General features: G+C 43.2%; 1 long non-coding RNA gene across 1 annotated transcript in view; it reads left to right on the forward strand.

The window, feature by feature from the left end:
• The first annotated feature begins 5,016 nt into the window (after window positions 1-5,016).
• LOC307176665 overlaps window positions 5,017-21,209 on the forward strand; it is a 69,059-nt gene continuing 52,866 nt past the window's right edge. The window contains exon 1 of the long non-coding RNA XR_013824861.1: window positions 5,017-5,146. This is a non-coding gene — a long non-coding RNA (uncharacterized lncRNA). The remainder of the gene's footprint in view (window positions 5,147-21,209) is intronic.

Genomic DNA, 21,209 nt, shown 5'->3' on the forward strand with positions numbered 1-21,209 from the left:
GAATAGAGCAAGTTCTATACTGAGGTCTCTTTCCCCCATTGCGGTATTTCCTGAGTAAAATCTGTTTTTACTGCTTTACCGTCCAACTTTGATTTTCTTTACCCATTATAACAAAGGCTCTACGAACCATGTTTTAGTTGTTGTGGATGATGGCTGGGCAGTTACCTTTAATTGGTTTTAGTCCTCCCACCCATTAAAAAAAATGATTTATTTTCTAAAGAAATCTATCCACCCTGTCTCTAATAAAAAACTCCACTCAGACAATTTTTTCATCACTGTAGTCAAGCTTTCAGAGCAACTGGACTCCCAGAATAAAGAGAGAAGGCTGTATTTATAGTTCAAATTATTATGTAGCAGTTGACAGTTCTGTTTTGATTGAAAGTCTTGTCTCTGACAATAGGAAACAGATCAGAGTTTATCTCTGCAAGGCTTTAGAATGGCCCTGTAATTCAAGGCTTATCTCAGGGAATGCATGGCTTTTAAAAATGTAAATCTTTCCTGAGCTGTGGTAGTTGCAATCTTCTTGTATCAGACAGAGATAAGCTAAGGAAAAGAATGCCAGTTTCATTTTTTCAAGTCCCCTTATGAGCAAATTATACCCTGACGGTATAAATTTGACCAAATATGTCTGTTCTAGATTTTCTGATAGAAGATCATTAACTTGATGTTTTGTTCTATTTGGATGGTTTAATTGACATACGAACAAAAAAGAAGAGATGATAATTAAGACCTGATTGTATTAAGCTTGGATGTTATGGCTTGTGAAATAAAATTCATATTTTATGGCAAGACAAGAAAAATTTAGACATAAAAATTCTTCTCTGCCTTTTGGCCTCCTTTCTCCCCACACTGTGCATCATGTATCTGCACTGTGCATCGACCAAACCTCCTCCATCAGCAGGAATACCTGCTTAACCGTAAACAGCAACATTTTCCCAGCATCAGCAAGACAGCTCCTTAAAAATAACATTCCTGGGCTTCCCTGGTGGCGCAGTGGTTAAGAGTCCGCCTGCCGATGCAGGGGACACGGGTTCATGCCCCGGTCCGGGAAGATCCCACGTGCCACAGAGCGGCTGGGTCCGTGAGCCATGGCCGCTGAGCCTTTGCGTCTGGAGCCTGTGCTCTGCAGCGGGAGAGGCCACAACAGTGAGAGGCCCGCGCTACCGCAAAACAAACAAACAAACTAAAACCATTCCTTCTTGATCTTGTAAGAGGTCTCATGACCCACCAGGATGATGCTTAGATTTGGATTATGTAAACTGTCAATAATACGTCATTTGAGGTATAGTCCTTTGTTTCAAAAACCTTATATAACTGTTCCTTCATTTCTAACTGGTGGAACAGTTCTCAGAGTTTTCTGAGATGCTCTTCCCGGGCTATAATGCTCAAATTTGGCTCAAATAAAATTTTCCAATTCCTAGATATACTAACTTTTTGTCAACAGGTTAAAGAATGAATTTGTGTCCTTTACAAAGCCCTTGGAGTCATATTTTTGATCACTTTCATTATGCCAGAAGTACTCTGTATTGCTTTATTTTCATCTATTTTCAGTCTACGAACTAAGAACGCTAACTGGGTTTCTCCTGCAGCACCTGTAACTGTAAAGTTTATCTTCTTTCTCTGAGATCCCATGTGTCTTAGACTGTTCAGGCTGCTATATTGACTACCACGAACAGTGTGGCTTATAAACAACAGGAATTTCTCACAGTTCTGGGGTCTGGGAAATCCAAGATCAAAGTGCCTGCACATCGGGTGTCTGGTTAGGGCCTGCTTTCTGGTTCATACTACAGTCTTCTCACTGTGTCCTCACATGGGGGAAGGGATGAGGGAGCTCTCTGAGGTTGCTTTAATAAAGGCACTAATCCCATTCATGAGGGCTCCACCTTCATGGCCTAATCACCTCCCAAAGACCCCCACCTCCTAATAACATCACATTGAAGATTAGGATTTCAACATATGAATTTGAGGACACAAACATTCAGTCCATAACAGCATGTTTGCCTGTCCTAGCCTGCCAGGAAGGGCAAGTCTTGAATTCCTTTAAGGCTGGGACCCCATAAATCAGAGAGGAGGTCTTAGGCAGTTTCCCTCATGGTTTTTGTAGGCATCACTTCCACATGTGAAGTACAGTCCTTGTTTTTTTTTTTAATAATGGGCTGGTCATACCCAATTAAATGTGATTTAAGTAAGACATTTCTGGAATGGTTAAATTTGGTTTATCCAATTATATCATTACAAAGGTAGATTTTTATTGCATCTGTGTAAATAACTACATTGCCATGAGAAATAAAGGGACTCAGTGCAGGGACTACAGACTCATCATCCTTAAGTTCTCTTGTTAGTTTATTAGCCTGTAACTTATATTAAGATTTCTCATACAGTATTTCCTCTGAATTCTGAAGAGAGATTTGGAGCAACATACCTTTCAATGAGTGTTTTCTTGCAGTTTGCACAAGATTAGCCTGCTAAATACTAGAAAGAAAAGATAGAGCAAGGTGAAAGAAAAGTGTTTTTTCCTGTGGCTATGTAAAAAATTAATAAACAGACATCTGTTTATTAAAAAATTAATTAAACAGATTAGATAGAGTTGGGAGACCAGAAGGGGGAGCTCTGACATCCTGCAAAGATAAGGCCCAACCCCTGTAAGTAGAATGAAGACTCCTTTTCCCTGGCAGGGCTTCAGCCAATGAAAAGCCATGGACTCTTTGTTTTCTAGAGCCCTCCCAACTTCCTTTTCCCCTCTATAAAAGAGTTCTCCTTCCCTTGCTGTGCGGGGGACTTGAACACAGCTCACAGTGGTTGCAGACCCTGAATTGCAATTCTCTGCTGATCCCAAATAAACTCAACTTTGCCGGAGAAATATCTGGCAGTCTATTTGTTTCTGGTCAACAGCTGTGAGAAAAATGACACTAACCACAATTAAATTATGCTTTTCAGTTCCAGTTAGTCCTACACAGTTGATTCATGTTCTGCTGGATCTTGGGTCAGCAGTTGGCTGTCACAAAGTTGCCTGCTGCTGGGCTATAGGAGTGCTGGGAATCCTATCTTGGTCCCAGGGACAGTCTGGTAGGTGGAGACATCACCTTACAGTGATGTCATGGCCTCATGAATATCTGGAACAGTGCTCTCCTGAGGCTATCATTCTTCTGATATTTCTGCCAGAAGGTTCCATTCTTGATCTGTCGCTTATAGCAGGGGCATAAGGGAAAAAGGGAGCCACATTTTGGTGATGAGACTGAATGATTCTGGTTAATTTATTCCAGCAATGTCAAAGAAAACCAGCCCTGGATGCTCAATGCTAGTGGCAAGACAGCTTTTTATTTTTTTGGCTGCACAGCATGTGAGATCTTAGTTCCCCCACCAGGGACTGAACCTGTGCCTCCTGCATTGGAATTGCAGAGTCTTAACCACTGGACCGCCAGGGAAGTCCCAGCAAGATAGCTTTTATACAGATGACGGCAGTAGGGAAGAGAGACGGCAGTGTCAACTTAGCTCAACTCCAATTAAGACAAGGTGACTGAAGTTTTTAAAGAGAGAAGGGGAAGTGGGATCTGTGGGGAAGTGAAAAGGAGGGAACAAAAAGGGACTAGGAGGGAGATGGGGAAATGGAAAATTGCAGAGGGAGAGTAAGTGGAGAATTACTAGTAATGATTTAGCAACGTGGGTTGCGACAATGTACATTTTTCAATTTGGCAGCATTGTGTTTTCTTGAATGAAAACGCAGCGTGGAGGGCTGGGGTCACCTTTAGGGATATAGCATAGTACAGGTAGAAGCCAGGCTAAAGGTTAGTCAGGTCCCTTAGCACAGTGTTCTGACGAGTTCTTTGTGCCATGTGGGAGTTCTCAGTAACCAGCATGGGAACATAGCATCTGACTATTTTGGAATGATTGATTATCCTGAAGGCAAAAACCTTTATGTCATCAAGGACACTGACAATTCTCCAGGATTTTCTTACCTAACCAGTAAGGAATATTTTAAATACAAGGGAATTTTAAATTGAGGGGAAAAAAAATCTTAAAAATTAATAGGGACGGTGGGAGGGAGGGAGATGCAAGAGGGAAGAGATATGGGAACATATGTATATGTATAACTGATTCACTTTGTTATAAAGCAGAAACTAACACACCATTGTAAAGCAATTACACCCCAATAAAGATGTTAAACAAATTAATTTTAGTAGTTAATAGGCCAACCTTTACGTATCAATATGTGATTGCTCTGAACCATCCTGATAGGTCTATAATGATGAAAACATTCATATTAATAATCTAGGTTTAATTGTACCTGATGAAATGGGGAATTGAGTTACTCTTTTTGACCCGATACTTCTCAGATTGTTGACTTGGTAAATAGATCGCCTCTCACGTTACTGCTGAGTTATTTAAAAATTGGAGGATGCCAACCCTGATTGTTTGGGCATCCTTACTTATTCCCAAGGGTGCTGGGATTGGTGCTGGTCCCCCGCAAGATTCCCTGCCCTGCCCTGCATACCTGTCCTCGTCCACACGTTCTGGCTCTTACTGCTCCCCAGAGCGTTCTCAGGATAGGGCTGAAGTATCTAGTTTTCAAAGATTCAAGACCCTTCCCCCTTTCCTGACCCTCCTCATCCCCTCTCCCCATCCCTCAGGGTCCTATCCTTCCATTTTCAGGTCCGCTGACCAAACAGTTCATTCCTGAGGGCCCACCAGCAAGGGCTTAGATGTTTTGTTACAGATCCTCCCAAGTCACTCCCCAATAAGGGTTCTCTTGCCTGGTGTCATTCAAGCCAACAGAATGAGCCCAAATTTGGGTCAGAAGCAAAGGGAAGCTTCCTTCTCTGATCAGAGAATGGAGAAGCGCGAGCTCGCGCTCTACAGAACAGGTCCTCGCCAGCAGGCAGTGGGTGGGGCCGCTTTACAGGGATCGCAGCTGCAGGGAGGGGGCGGGGTTCTCGCAGGGCAGGCGCAGGCCCAGGCCCAGGCGCAGGCGCAGGCGCAGGCGCAGGCGCTGGGCGCCCAGCGCGGCCTCTCTGCACACGGCCCGCCCAGCTGAGGTGCCGGAGCAGCCATTTTTGCACCGGCAACTCTGGCTTGAAGGACCCAGTTCGAGGCCTCAGCGCGCAGCCCCCTGTGAGCAACGAAATTAAACACGAAGGAAAAGAAAAAGGTTAGACTTTATTTTATTACCCAGATTCCACTTTTATTTCCCGAGAATTGGTAATAGGCTTTGCCTGCGACAGTTTGTGTTAATCCTGCCTTTTTATTTTCTGTAATTTGCCAAATTGACATCTTGGGGCCTTGCTGGCCCTGGAGGGATTAGCCGCTTCCTAGAGAGAGCTAATGACACGTGTCAGTGTACCTTTCACATGCAAAGCAATCACTCCAGAGCCCATGCCCCTGGCCATGTCCTCTGTTTAGCTCCTTCAGTCGGGGCCACTGTCAATTTGCCTGTCATCCCAGGGCCGGGTACCGGACAACGGGAGACAGCCCTGCACCCCAGAGCCTGCAGAAACTCTTCAAACCCGCCAACCCGAAACCCACTTACCTTGCCTTGCATGTTCCTTCCCACAGAAACCACATTTTTCTCCACAGAGCCTATGTAATTACAGCTGATATATTTCTACTTACCAAGTTTCAACAATATGTAATATAATTTGTCTTTATCTGTGATAATACCATCTAAAAGTATACAAGAGTAAGATGGCTCTCTCTGAAAGTTACAAGGAAGGAGACTTAAAATACTACATGCATTAGAATGGTGACCATAACAGGGTTCGGCGTGCACGTCATTTTATTATCAGAATTATCGGAAGTATTTGCAATTTACACTAACCGAAGAGAATTGTTTGGATTTTATTTTATGTAGTAAGCTTATCCTTCATTTATTCCTAAAGCAACGTGATTGCTATACATACCGACTTCGTTATGCCCTGCCCGCATTTTCTCTTGGCCTCCTGGCCAACCCTAGTTCTTCCCCGAACGGCCTCACACCATGGGATGTTCACCGCCCCCCCGCCCCCCCCCCCCCCCCCCCCCCCCGCCCAACACCTTGGGTTCTGTAAGTATAACAAACTATCTCTTCAATGATAATCATCTCCTGATCTGTTGGCCTCATCATATCTGAATAATAATAAAACCTACATTTTAAACAATGTTAGAAACACAAGGTGTTACTACCTTCCCTGAAAATATGGTGAGAATCACCCCCCTCCCCCATCCCAAAGGAAGAAAAATACTCTCACATTTTACTCTTGAGTTATTCCATCCCTACCCCTCCTGTGATCAGGAAAGTGAGGAAGTTCTAGAAGTTTCACCCCACCAGGTAAGATTTGGTGGTTTACCCTGGTGTACTTCTGTCTGTAAAGTCTCTTCCTGTTTTTGTTTTCATTGCATATATTTAAGGCGTATAGCCTGATGATTTGATATATCTATATATTGTGAAATAATCACTTCAGAGAAGTTAGTGAGCTAGTGAGCATCCATCACCTCACATAGTTATTATTATTTTTTTTTGTGGTGCAAACACTTAGAATCTACCCTCTTAGCATATTTCAAGTATACCTGTAGTCACCATGCTACATATTAGATATCCAGAACTTATTCTTTTTGCATAATTAGAACTTTGTATATGTAGACCAACATCTTCCCATTTACCTCTCCCCTCCCCTGCAGCTCCTAGTAGCTATCCTCCTACTCTCTGCTTCTGTGAGTTTGACTATTTTAGATTCCACGTATAAGTGAGATCATACAGTATTTGTCTTTTTGTGTCTGGCTTATTTCACTTAGCATGATGTCCTCCGGGTCCATTCATGTTGTTACAAATGGCAGAATTTCCTTTTTAAAGACTGAATAATATTACATTGCATGTATATACCACATTTTCTTAATCTGTTCATCCATTAATGGACATTTAGGTTGTTCCCATATCTTGGCTACTATGAATAATGCTGCAGTAAACATAGGAGTGCAGGTATCTGTTTGAGATCCTGATTTCAATTTCTTTGGATTAAATACCCAGAAGGGAGATGGCTGGGTCATATGGTAGTTTTGTTTTTATTCTTTTGAGGACCCTCCATACTGTTTTCCATAATGTCTGTACCAATTTACATTCCCACCAATAGTGGGAATTCCCACCACACTATTTCTCCACATCCTTTCCAGTACTTGTTATCTTTCTTTTTTTTTTAAATAATAGCCATTTAACAGGTGTGAGGTGATATCTAATTTTGGTTTTGATTTGCATTTCCCTGATGATTGGTGATGCTGAGCACCTTTTCATGTACTTGTTGGCCATTTGTATGTCTTCTTTGGAAAAATGTATATTTGGTTCCTTTGCCCAATTTTATATGAAATTATTGTTATTATTATTACTATTATTATTAGCTATTGAGTTATATGAGTTCCTTATATATTTTAGATGTCAACCCCTTATCAGATATATGATTTGTGAGTATTTTCTCCCATGCCTTTTCATTTTGTTGATGGTTTGCTGTGCAAAAGCTTTGTAGTTTGGTGTAGTCCCACTTGTTGATTTTTGCTTTTGTTGCCTGTGCTTTCGGTGTCATATGCAAAAAAATTATTGCTGAGACGATTGTCAAGGAGGTTTTCTTCTCTGTTTTCTTCTAGGAGTTTTATGGCTTTAGGTCTTATATTTAAGTCTTAAATTCATTTTGAGTTGATTTTTGTGTAAGATATGGTATAAGATAAAGGTCCAGTTTCATTCTCTTGCGCGTGGCTGTCCAGTTTTCCCAACAGCAAAGAGACACAAAGAGATTATCTTTTCCCCATTGTGTATTCTTGGCACCCTTGCTGACTAGTTGACTCCATATGCATAGGTTTATTTCTAGGTTGTCTATTCTGATCCATTGGTCTGTGTTTCTATTTTTATGCCAGTACCATACAACAACTTTGTAATATAATTTGAAATCAGGAAGTGTGATGTCTCCATCTTTGTTCTTTCTCAAGGTTGCTTTGGCTATCAGGGTCTTTTGTGGTTCCTTATGAATTTTAGGATCGTTTATTCTATTTCTGTGAATTTTTCGCTTATACAGGGCTTTGGAACCTCTCCACTGGACTCCCAGGTTCTCACAGAAGTATGTCTCTGGATGGTTGTCAAAATTGATGTTTCTGTGGAGGTATGAGGGCTGGAATCTCCTGTTTTGCCATCTTGCTGATGTCAGGCTTCCCAGGTCCCCTCTTCATGCTTGTTAAGAATCAGCATTGAACTTGGGGTTGGAGGCCACTTGGCTCTGTGTCCATCTAGGTCTGTAAACTTTATGAGACCCAACTCCTCAGGATCTTATTTTCTTCCCCCATTTATAAGAATTTTGGATTATATTATCTAATTCCTCCAATTCTATTTCTTTAGGTTTTAAATTTTATCAAATTCTCATGCTTTGTCTAATTTGTGAGCAGAAATCAAATAAATGCACTATGTCTTTATCTTTGCTGGTAGACAGCAATTGAGGTGACTCTCCAGTTTGACTTCCAGGGCATTCTTTTTTTATTTTTTTTTATTTTTGCGGTACGCGGGCCTCTCACCACTGCGGCATCTCCCACTGCGGAGCACAGGCTCCGGATGCGCAGGCCCAGCGGCCATGGCCCACGGGCCCAGCCACTCCGCGGCATGTGGGATCCTCCGGGACCCCGGCACGAATCCGTGTCCCCTGCGTCCCCTGCATTGGCAGGCGGATTCCCAATCACTTCGCCACCAGGGAAGCCTCCAGGGCATTCTTAACTCAAGTGCTTGCTCTTGCCAATTTCTATTTGAATAGCTAATAAAGCAAAGTTTTTTCTTGATGATTTAATGGGTGGAGATCCTCTTAGTCAATACATTTTCTATTCTCACTGCCCATAACCACCTTGGCCCAGAGCTTGGTGCCTCTCATCTCATATAGGGACTGTCAAATTCAAAAGCCTGCAAACTAATGTACCTGCCTCCAGCCTTTCTAAGTCACCCTGTGTATTAGTTTCCTAGGGATGTCCTAGCAAAGTATCACAAATTTTGTGGCTTAAAACAACAAACGTGGGCTTCCCTGGTGGTGCAGTGGTTGGGAGTCCGCCTGCCAATGCAGGGGACGCGGGTTCGTGCCCTGGTCCGGGAAGATCCTACATGCCACGGAGCGGCTGGAGCCTGTGCGTCCGGAGCCTGTGCTCCGCAACGGGAGAGGCCACAGCAGTGAGAGGCCTGCGTACCACAAAAAAAAACAAAAACAAAAAAACAACAAACGTTTATTCTGTCACAGTTCTGGAGGCATAGTTCTGGAGTCTGAAATCAAGGTGTCAGAGGGCCATACTCTCTCTGAAACCTGTAGGGGAGGATGCTTCCTTGCCTCTTCTAGCTTCTGGTAGCCATGTGAATTCCTCAGCTGGTGGCAGCATCACTCCAACATCTGCCTCTGTCTTCCCATGACTATCTTCTCCCTGTGTGTCTCTGTCCTCACATGGCACTCTCCTCCTCTTATAAGGATGCTAGTTATATTGGATTCAAGGCCCACTTACTCGTTATGACTTAATTTTAACTAATTGCATCAGAAAGGACACTATGTCCAAGTAAGATCACATTCATAGGTGTGGGGTATTAGGACATGTCTTTTGGGGGTGGGTGCAGTTCGATTTTATAACACCCAGCTTACTCTAAGCACATTAATCTTTCTGTAGTTGTGTTGTTTCTCCCATGTCACTGTTACAAAGGACAAAAGGAAACGACCTTAAGGTATTTTGAGCAAGAAGTTGCAAAAAGAGGGGGAAATAGTGTCTTCTGATAGCTAAACTATACACAATGAGTTACTGCAGAGGTGGACTGTCAACCCAAAGAAATAAAGCTGATGCTAATCCAAGACCCGACTGCAACCTTATCAACACTGTGTTATTCGGTGTGTGTGTGTGTTATGCTGGGTTAGTCAGCTATGGAAGCTGAGACAAGGGAGTGTAGGGAAACCAGTGAAGAAGTGCATCTCCTATACATCCATGAGGTTCAAGACCTGGGCCTGCTGTCCTGGGAAGCTGGGTAGCAGAGTGATTAAGATCCAGATGGTCCTGAGTCTATGTCCTTACTCCCTTTCTTCATAGGTGAGTGACTTCGGACAATTTACTTAACCTCTTTAAACCTCAGATACCCCGTCTGTAGAACAGGAACAGTCAGTCCTCCCTTTGGTTGGTTGTGTACCAAGAGCACTTTGAGTGCCTGGCATATAGAAAGCGCTAGGTAGTAGTTAGTACAGTAAATAATCACGCAGCAGGTATGTGTTAAAGACTCTTGCGTGCAAACAGAACCAGCTTGGTCAAAAATTGGAATTGGTGACTACCATAAAGGGCAGAGGTTGAGCTAGAATCAGGGTCCTGAAAGTCGTCAGAACTTTGTGCCTCTGTGGATTATTTGGGATCTTTTTATAAAATTTTGTTGCCTGGGTGAGTGAAACTAGGTATTTCCCAAATCTTTTTCCTGATCTTGGGCTGCGTCAAAGAGCTTTTATTTTCCTCTCTGCATCCAACTGCCTACCCCACTAAGGAAAAAGGGTGAGGAGAAAGTGAATATCGCCCTGTTCACAAAAATGTTTACAGTAAAGAGAACTTTAATTATTGAGAAGTTTAACTTGAAATGAAGCTCCACACAGCAAAAAACTTTTAATTTATGTATATGATTCTCATTCACCAAAAAATTCACCATTTTTTGCTCTCGGTAACAAATTTTTTACTATGTTCTGAAGTGTTGTCATACCTCTTTTGTCATTCCTGTGGGCCCTGAAAATGGAATCCAGTGGCTTTTTTCTTTTTTTCTTTGTTTATTTTACCACACAGGGCTTTGTTTTGGATTATTAAAATGGTGTATGTGGTATAACATTTCTACTGGAAAGATGAGAAAAGATAAATGTCACCAGAACTTATCTTTTTAAAATTTTGCCTTTGCTCAATATCATTTCTTGCCCTTGGTGAAAAATGGAATTCACAAGAAATACAGACTCATGGGAAAATGGTATCATGTTATTAAGCCCAAACCAGTGGACACAGCCAACTTCCAGCTTACTATATGGAAAGCATTCTTAGCTTTGGTTTCCATTTCGTTTTGGTTTCACTTTTGGCTATTTCTGGAGGAGATGAAATACTCCATTCTAATTAGTAGACTGAGGAAATTATGTGCCCTAATATGATTATTATTTTTCCTGAGAATATTTCTATATATATTTGTGGACTATAAAAATAAAAGAAACATAATTTATAGACATATCTATGAATGCAGACACAAGTGCAAGTTTCATAACTAACACTTTATAATTAGTAGGCCTAAGACCATAAAGAAATGATAGCTTTTGTAACCATCAGTGTCCCTACACCTGCTTTGGAGCTTTGCCATATTAATATACCAAGTCCCACCGTGCCTACTTTCCTTCCAACTGTTCAGGATTCATTCTTACCCTGATGGGAGCTGTGGAATGGCAGACACACTCACTCCTTTCTAATTCTTTGTTCAAACTAGACTCAGGCTGTTGTGAGTGGAGACTGGTGTAGAAGGTTGGCTGCTCTGTTTGCAGGTCAACAAAAATAATGAGCTTTTAACTCTCATAGTACCTAAGAAAATCCCATTGTCTGTAGTAATTTCCAGTAGCCTCGGTTCATTCTGAGGTTTAGTACTCATAATTCACGTGGAATAGAATGAGACTTCTTTGCATGCAGCTGAGGCACTTAGACACCACTGGCTATTGAGGTCAAATAAAACACAAGTCTGTACTTAGTAGGGAGAGACTTTATTCCAAAGGAGTGCAGGAGTGGGGGGCAGGGGGAATGCTATAAGCATAAGGTCTGTAAGTGTCTCAAGAGTTAGGCAAAAAGGTTTTTTCTCTTACAGAGAGGAGTAATCAAGTCTAGAAGGATCGGGTGTTGGGGAAGTGATGGGATGATGGATCAGAGAATATCTGACCCAGAGGCCAGCCAGTTCTCCGGAGGGGCCATCTGCTGCTCAGGCCAAGGATGGGCCAACATTCAGGGCCTGAAGGAAGGAGTGAAGCTTAACCAAAGTTTGGTTAAAAAGCATTTTTATCATTGGGCACAAGCAGTTTAGCTAGTCTTATATGAGGCCAAGTGTTGGAATTGAAGGGTCTGTGTCTGGCCTTGTCCTAGGAAAACAAGGGAGGCATTCATGAGTCTTATCTAAGTCGTGAGGAAGGAGAGTGCTTCGCAGTAAGCCAAAGAGTGTGGGGAATTCTTAACCTTCACTGTTTTCCAGGATCACTGAGCTCATGTTAAATCCAGCATTGTCAGTGGTTGTGCTTCTAAGTGAGCTGGTATATTTATAGATGTCAGGTTGCCAAGCTGTGCTCTAACTTACCTGGGAGAAGGTGGCTTCCTATCAGCTGGGGCAAAATGATGACATTATCATAAGGAAAGTCAACCACAGGAGTGATTACACTCAGGAAAGCCTTTGTTTAAGGAGAAAGATTTCTTTGGAAAGAGAAAAACTCTCCTGAAACCCAAGGAAGGAGCCAGCTAGGACCTGTTGTTCTTTGCGAAAGAGAAGCAAAGTCATGCTTAATTAGGCAATTTTAACAGAAAATCATGAGTGGGGCTTAGTGGGGAGTGGGCAGTGATTCCAACGCTGAGAATGGATATCATGGAAGAGGGGTTTTATGTGCATTTTCATTTGGTCTGTGTTTGGCATTGCTTATTTGTGATGTCCATTTCTGGTCTGTATTTGCTTGGATACTTGTAAATAAATACACGTATTTCATATATACAGTAAATGGCGTGGTCCTGTGTGTATTCTTTGTTGTTAAAACACTCTCTGGGACTTTCCTGGTGGTCCAGTGGTTAGGACTCGGCACTTCCACTGCTGGGGGGGGCCTAGGTTCAATCCCTGGTCCGGGAACTAAGATTCTGCAAGCTGCGCGGTGCAGCCAAAATCCTGCTCTGCCCTGGGTTTGATATATCACAGAAACCGGCAGGAATTCATCTCACAGCTAATAAAATCAGAGGCCAGCCCTGAAGAAGACAAAATCCCATTTTGGCTTGCCCCATCTCTAACCAGTGACAGGACTAGCAAGCCAAGTGTCTGGCAGCTTCTATCATTTATCTTTGGATGTGTGCCTCTGACATTGTAAGCTTCAGGTGATACATACAAATTATAAAGACGACCTGACGCAGTCCTTCAAATATATGTGCATGGCCTAAATTCTATGTTTTATGCAATTAAATACGATAATGATTTTATAAGGAAGTCTTTTTAAAACTCTGGTGTATATGTTGATTACTAAGCTTTGACTGTGTGTACTTGAAAACAAACAGTAAAATTGTAACCCATCTTTTATATTTAGATGCATCATAGAGTGATTTTTTTTTTATAGAGTGATTTTAATATGCAAGATTTCTGTAAAATTGGATGGGACCTTTACTCTGGAGTCTCCTTCCATATGGCTATCAAAGACATTTTCTCCTCTTTTCCTTTTTTTTTTTCCGCCTGAAACGTTTAATCTTTCATATCCCTTAGCTTCAGCATACATGAATTGATGATTGAATAAATTAAGGATGGGCATACTGTTCTGTTCTTCTAAAACCTGTATTTATTGCTGTGATTTATCTGACAATTTACATAAAGTGCTAGTTAGTACAGCTGAAATTATTAAGTCTTCAGAGAATGAGATGTTCAACTGTTTCCACAGCTCCAGGCAATTTTTCCACATTGATATGCAGGAATTACACAGACCACAACTTGTCTTTTGAATGAAAAATGCATCATTGATGCTAATTTTAAGGAAGTCTCTATATTGTATTCCTATTTAACCAAACATCACATTTCCTCATTAAAATATCAGCATCCATAATGAAGTACTTTGCTTTATAATTTAAAATGTCCCACTATGTTGAATGCACACTTGAACATTTAAATGTAATTCTGCTAATGTACTGATTAATTTATGTTATTCTCTTCCACTCACGTGGCAGATTTTAATTGCAATTAGTTAGCCGCTGTTGGGTCTCAGCATGCCGAAGGCTAGGGGCAAGTCTGATGGCCAAGGCACAGTTCCCAGGGCTTTTGAGCAGGGCTGGTATTAGAGCGGGCAAGACGAACCATCAGAGTTGTGAATCTTAATCCTGGTAATAGCTGTGCTGGGGGCCAGCGTTCGCTCAGAGGAGAAAGCCAAATAAATGGGATTATCCGAGCACTGTAATACAGTTAAGCTGTCACAACAACTTTGGGGACTGATCTTGTGCACTCTTTCCACCGTCTGTCCCGGCTGCTTGGGGCTTGATGTCGCAGGGAACGTGCTCTCACGAGCGTCCTGGGCTTTTGATGTGTGTGATGTACAGCTGTAACAAGGCATGGGGTACAACACCCGCCTTTCACTCAATGTTGTTGAGCTACAAATTCACATAATTAATTTTAAAAAGCCATTACTTTGATCTTCATAAATATGCCCAGGATTCAAATGGAAAACCTTGAGGGGAATTTTCTCAGAAGGATGATGACAGGGCCAAAATGCAATTTCATTAGAGTCTACTACTTACTGCTAAATGAGCTCCCTTTACGCCCCACCTCATCCTTTATCTTAGCGCCTGCTCTTGCCAGCTGCACTGCTGTATTGTGCGGAAAATCTGCTTGCTTACCCTGCAAACAAACTGCCTTGGTTCAATGAGCTATTTGTAATGCTGTGCTAAGCTTTGCAAGATATTGCTATAATTTGGATTAAAGTACTTTTAGTTCTTACTGCTGGCTATATTGTCTTACCTATAGGGCACTGCTGTTTAGAAATGGGATGAAAACATAGTCTCTGCAGTGCTCCTAATGAGTGAGGCACAGAGAGGGAAGCCCTTGGCCCTTGAACTTGGGCTCTAGTCCTGCTTCTGTCACCTCCTGGTCCCTCTGGACCTCAGTGCTCTCAGCTCTTGGTTGGGGGTAATAAGGCATGATTCCTAGCTCAGCTTGTTTAGTGGGGCACATGACAAACACAGGTAAAAGAGTTTTGTAATCGTTAGATTGCAATGTAGGTTTAAGCCTTGATGTTAGGGTAGCGTTTTACCTCTACTTTTTGTTGTTGGAGTGATTTAAAAATCTAACAAAAATGCTATCAGAAAGTATTGAAACCAAAAACCGCTATTCTCTTTCTTAAGTATGTTATTTGTAGTAACTCTAATAAACAGGAGAATTAAACTACTATTTAAGAAGAAGAGTTTTAACTGTGGTTAAACACTAGAGTTTTCAAGAGGAATTACAGAAGCTAAATCTACTCTGTGTTCAGTAAAATGCAGCAAGATTGCAAGCAATCCCCAAATCCCAGTGGTTTAACCAACAGAAGTTTATTTCTAGCTCATGCTAACAGTCCAGGGAGCTTTGCTGATTGTAGTCATACAGGGACCTACCTTGTTTTTTTTAAATTTAATTGTGGCAAAATACACATAAGATGAAATTTATCATCTTAACCATTTATAAATGTACAGTTCAGTGGCATTAAGTCCATTCACACTGTTGGGCTACCTGGAGACCCTGTCCATCTCAACATGTATTTCCAAGGCCACCACAGTGGGAAAAAGGGGTGTAGGGACATGTGCACGGGCCCTTTAACCCTTCCTCCTGGAAATGATGCAGGAAACCTCTGCTCCGATTTCATTGTCCCCATCCAGTCACGTGGTCATACCTGACCTTTTTTTTTTTTGCCTCACTTCTACGGGAGCTGGGAAGTGTGGTGCTCCAGGCCCCCTGGAGGAGTGGAGAATTAGAAATATTTGGTGAGCAGCATGAATGACAACTACACTCTTCCTCAGTTGAACTTTAAAAAAAATATGTCATCAGCCCTTGGGAAGCTGGCTAGCTCTTGATAGCCTGGGAAGGGGCACAGTGAGAAGCTAAAGAGAGGTAATAAACAGGGGTCCTGGAGCCAGAATTATTGAACTTCTATATAAACCATAGAAATGTATTGTCTCCTGGCTCCAGAAGTCTGGGATCAAGGTGTCGTTTCTTTTAAGGCTGTATGGGAGAATCTGTTCAGGCCTCTCTTCCTGGCTTGTAGGTGGCTGGTTTCGTGTTCACAGCATTCTCCCTGTGTGAGGGTCTGTCTCCAAATCTCTCTTTCATAGGGATGCCAGTCACGTGGGATAAGGACCTGCTCTAATGAACTCATTGTAACCTGGTTACTTCTGTAAAGACCCTAACTCTGAATAAGGGCACATTCTGAGGTACTGGGGGTAAGAACTTCAACGTACGAATTTTGGAGGACACAGTTCCACCCATGACAGCACATGCTATTTGTATGTAGGTCGGAGGATGGGTTTACTGAGCAGTAACCTCTTCTGGGGCCCTCCCAGCCTAGAACAGAAGGAAAGGGGCTGGGCCAGCTTGGCCTCCTACAGGTAAACTAGGCCCTGCTTTTTCCAAAGGCCTTTACTGCCTCTCAGCCACTTACAGAGTGGAGATCTCTCCTGTGCTCCCCACCAGTCCCGTTTCTTGATTTCCAGTCACATTTTATGAAAGGTACGAGAACAGGAGGCAATACCAGTGTCTCCTGACTACTCAGTGGGCGACTGAAACACCTCACAGTCCGGCTTTCAGCTGCCCCCTCCTGGCCACTCTTCACCACTTCCACAGCTTCCCAACATCGGGGCTGAGCCCTCAAGCCTCCGGGGCCAGGCAAGTGTACAGGTGGGTAGTGGGCGATAGTCTCTATAAAAGGGAGCCTCTGCTCTCCAGCTCACTCTTGTTTCATGGAATGTGAGCCTGTGTTGACAGCCTGCCTGGAGTTTTACATGAAATCTTCCAATTTTTAACTTTGGCAGCTAATTAAAAATAAAAAACGCTTCATCTGCTGCCTGTCCAGGAAGGGTTCCCTCAATGGTGAGCAAAAGCCTCAATGCAGAAGCGCTCCATTATCTCCAAGGATACCTTCAGGCGGCTAGTGGGGCGCTGCTTTGAACTGTATTTTTTGAATTGGCTTAGTCCAGGATGGTTTCTGAGGACATAATGGAGACGTCTGAGCACAGCTGTGTTAAAACAAAGCAAGTGTTCCGTTTCGAACTCGTCTATTAAATGTTGCTTTAAGCTGAACCTTGAGAAAATAAGGTGGTTTGTGTGATCATAAATATAAGTGGGTGACTTTTTCAGTTTGCAGCTACAAAGACAAGTTTTACTAGCTTAGTGTATGACATTGATTTGAGCATTTGCACAGTTTTGATATTTCTAAAATTTTGACAGACACTTAACTGTGGAGACATTTTTTCTGTTACTAAATCCTTTTGTTTTGAGGCAAAAAAAAAAAAAAGTGCTTCGTTGTGTGGGCTGAACTAAACAGAACCTGCGAACTGTGGGCTGGCAGTTTCAATGATAGATGCTGTCTTTCTAGCTGGAGGGATGTCCTCACACCACGTACCTGTGCTGTTTGCTTACCTCAGTTTCTCCTGCATCCTCGGCTACTCACCTTGAGCCTGACCTGATGGCCTGTCCAAACCTCTGTGAGGAAGGGTCCCTGGCAACTCACTCAGTGATCGTTCACTCTCTCCCTCAACTCTATGCCTTACTTCTTAGTCCCTCTTCTACTTTTAAGGACTCTCGTGATTACACTGGGCTCACCTGGATAATCTAGGATCCTCCAGGTCCATCCCAAGGTCCTTAATTTGCCACATCTGCAAAGTCCCTTTTACCATGTAACCCAACACAGCCACAGGTTCTGGGGATTAGGACTGTGGTCTTTGGAGGCCATTATTCCGCCTCCCATGAGCACCAGTGGGTTGGCACACTTACTCTGGACCAGAGGCTGCACCACGGTCTTTGTGTGCGTGCCCAGCACTCTGAGGCATGAGAGGCAGATAGTGAGGCAGGCACTGCAGACAAGGAAATCAAGGCTGACACAGTGACTAGTAGAAGCTTAGCAAGGCATGATTTGAACCTGCCTTTCACAGTGGAAAGAACATGGGCTTGGAACAGGACAGGCGAGGGTGTGAGTTCAGGTTCATACCCTGCTTAGCTGTGTGACACTTGGCCCCTCTGAGCTTCAGTTTCCTTACACATATACCTTGTTTGCCATGTGGCATATGGCCCTCATTAGGAGAACAGTGCTGGTTAAACAAAACTGAGACCATCCCCAATAAAAAAAAAAAAAAACTGGAAAAACAAGAACAAAAACCAAAACCAAACTGAATTCCCCCAGTGCACTGGATGGTGGAAAGAACACAGGATTGGGAGCAAGACTGATTTGGGTCCTGGCTCTTACCAGGCAGCAGGCTCACTGTTGCTGCACTGATATGTTTCCATTAAATATGAAGTTCCCTTTTTTTCTGTTTGTCTATTAAACATGTATTCAGCGACAAGCTGGGCCTGGCAGATATAAATATGGGCATGACTTTTGTCCTCATCATTCAGAGGAGTGGGCTCCTGGATTTCCTGCCAAGTCTGCACCCCATCACATTTTTTAAGGTTGGTGCTATGGACCAGAAAATGCTGCGTCAATCATTTCCTTCCACTCTCTTCAGGAGCTTTTCCTGCTGCTTCCCACGCATGCTCCCTTGATCCTAGTTTGCAAGATCATTGCTCTCCCCTGCGCTCCTGGCATCTGGCCCATTTCGTTATGCCCTGTGGAGTCTACCTCCTAAGTGTGTCTTCTTCTTCCTCTCCATGCTCACTGTCTTAGGTCATCATCATTTCTTAACTGGATGTGGATCTTCCTAATGGAGTTTCCTGACTCCAGGCTTGTCCCTTGTTGTCCATAGCTCCTACTTTGAAGACCCCTGAGCTTTCTTAATAAAGTGACACTCCAGTCCACCTAGTGAATGGTGGAAGAGGTTCTTGGGGGGAGAGGGGAGTGTTATCTGGACTTCATATGCCCCCTCTCCCGGGGGATGCCACCAATCATGGCTGCTACCTCTGCTATGTTCACAGCTCACTTTCCCTGTGCCACTTCAGGACATGGACCCTTTGTTTAATTTTCCATCTCACAGTTGAGACTGGGACTGACATGTCAGCACTTAAAAAACCTTTTCTCTTTATGAGAAAAACAGGGGATGACAATACAAGGAGCCATTTTGTACTGGTTACTGGAGATGCTCAGTGACCTGGTGAGACCTGTGGTGCTCCCTGCTGGCTTCTGTGCTCCTGAACCGGGGCAGGGACCTCTTTCCTCTTGAGGCAATGAGTTCTTCAAGCATGTCTAGGGATCTCCTTTTCCTTTGACCTCACAATAAACTCCTAAGTCCTTAATTCCTGGCCTAGAATCTCAGTCTTCTCAAGAGGAGTGAGACTGGGACTTCACTCCCTTCTGAGTAACGGCACCCTCACCTAGAAGGGTGTGGCCTGGCCCTGCAGTCTCAGCGTAAAACTACATTCAAAAATGAGAGTTTGGGGCTTCCCTGGTGGTGCAGTGGTTGAGAGTCTGCCTGCCGATGCAGGGGACACGGGTTCGTGCCCTGGTCCGGGAGGATCCCACATGCCGCAGAGCGGCTGGGCCCGTGAGCCATGGCTGCTGAGCCTGCACGTCCGGAGCCTGTGCTCCACAGCAGGAGAGGCCACAACAGTGAGAGGCCCGCGTACCGCAAAAAAAAAAAAATGAGAGTTTGGTCTCATGACGAGAGCAACATGGACAGTAGCAGGGGTGTCATCTCCTTACCTCTTCCTAAAATGCACATGCAAGCAAGTCCCTTACTGTTTTTGATCCATCAATATTTCTCCATTGCCTTCTGAATAAAGTCTGAGCTTTTTGATCATGACTTTCATATCTTTCTAAGAGGCTTTCCAATATATACCACATTCTCTACCCATAGTGGAATGCTTGATGCTTCCTGAGGCATTCTGCTCTTTCATGCCTCTGTACTTTGCTGTGCCCTCTGCCTGGAATTCTTTCCACTTGGCAAACTTCTATTTTATCTTCAAGAGACAGCACGGGCCTCTCCTCCCTCCCCTGTGAATCTGGCTCTGACCTTTCTCCCCTCATCCTTTCATAGAAATAATCACTCCTTTTTCTCTGCTCCTAATACATATACACAGCTTGTAGGGGAGGAAAAATATTTCTTCTACTTTCTCATGTTCAGTGATTGAGGGCCTGAAAATTAAATCAACAAAGGGCATATTAACAAGAGAAAAGAAATATTTTTAAAAATTGTTGTTAATATTTTTACTTGCATTGGGGCTTTACAAGAAAAAAGTAAAAACCCAAAAAAGTGGTTAGACTCAGAAGCTTATATACCATCTTAACAAAGGGCAATAAATTGTGGAGAAGTGACTGCACAAAGGGAAGGGGGATTTGGGCTTCTAGGGATGGTAAATTATGGGAAGGTAAATATATGGGGAAACTAATGGAAGATAAGGGTTATTTTAGTAAGGGTTGTTTGTGCAGACTTATCTTGCAGCTGACTTTCCATCTTCTTCCTGGTGGTAAAACTTCAGGGAAAGGAGATTTATGGCAGTCCTCACTTCTCAGAAATTTCTGCTTTTATTCAGATAAGGGACGTTCTGAGAAGGCTTCTTTCTGCACCTGTTTATTTTCAAATGACTTCAACTCTAAATAATCCATATGGCAAAGTGACATATTTTGGGATGGCATTTTCTGATCTCCTTCAGCTCTCTTATATGGGCTAGGTCACGTTATTTTGCTAGTCTGCTTATCTGTGTCCTCCTCTGGTGGAGGAGTTCATCTAGGACCAGCACTGTGAATTATTTACCTTTGCATCCAAATGCTGATGCGTGGGTCCCACACACATAGATCATGATGCAATTGATCAGGGGTGCTGCCTGGGCGCTGGGATATTTAAAAGCTCCCCCCATGGGGACATCCCTGGTGGTCCGGGAGTTAAGACTTCACCGTCCAATGCAGGGGGTGTGGGTTCGATCCTTGGTCGGGGAGCTAAGATCCCACATGCCTCACGGCCAAAACACCAAAACATAAAACAGAAACAATATTGTAACAAATTCCATAAAGACTTATAAATGGTCCACGTCAAAAAAATCTTAAAAAAAAAAAAAGCTCCCCCATGGTTCTAACCTGCAGGCAGGGTTGAGAACAACAGCTTCCAACAATATTTTAGATCCCAGCACTCTCACCAGCACCTGAGAAACTTTGAGAAATGGATGTCAGAGATGGAGGGGAGGGTGCCGAAGCCAACCTCTGGCTTTGGTTTTGCTGTAAAGTCAGAGTGTATGTGGGGGACAGGGTGGGTATGCCAAGTAGAGACCGAAGATCTGATGGGTGTCATATTGGGACCACCGCTGCATTTCAGGCTTCACAACTAGAATGAATTTTAAGGTGTTCCCTAGACTTCTG

This window comes from Stenella coeruleoalba (assembly GCF_951394435.1).
Source record: "Stenella coeruleoalba genome assembly, chromosome: 18".
Taxonomy (NCBI): domain Eukaryota; kingdom Metazoa; phylum Chordata; class Mammalia; order Artiodactyla; family Delphinidae; genus Stenella; species Stenella coeruleoalba.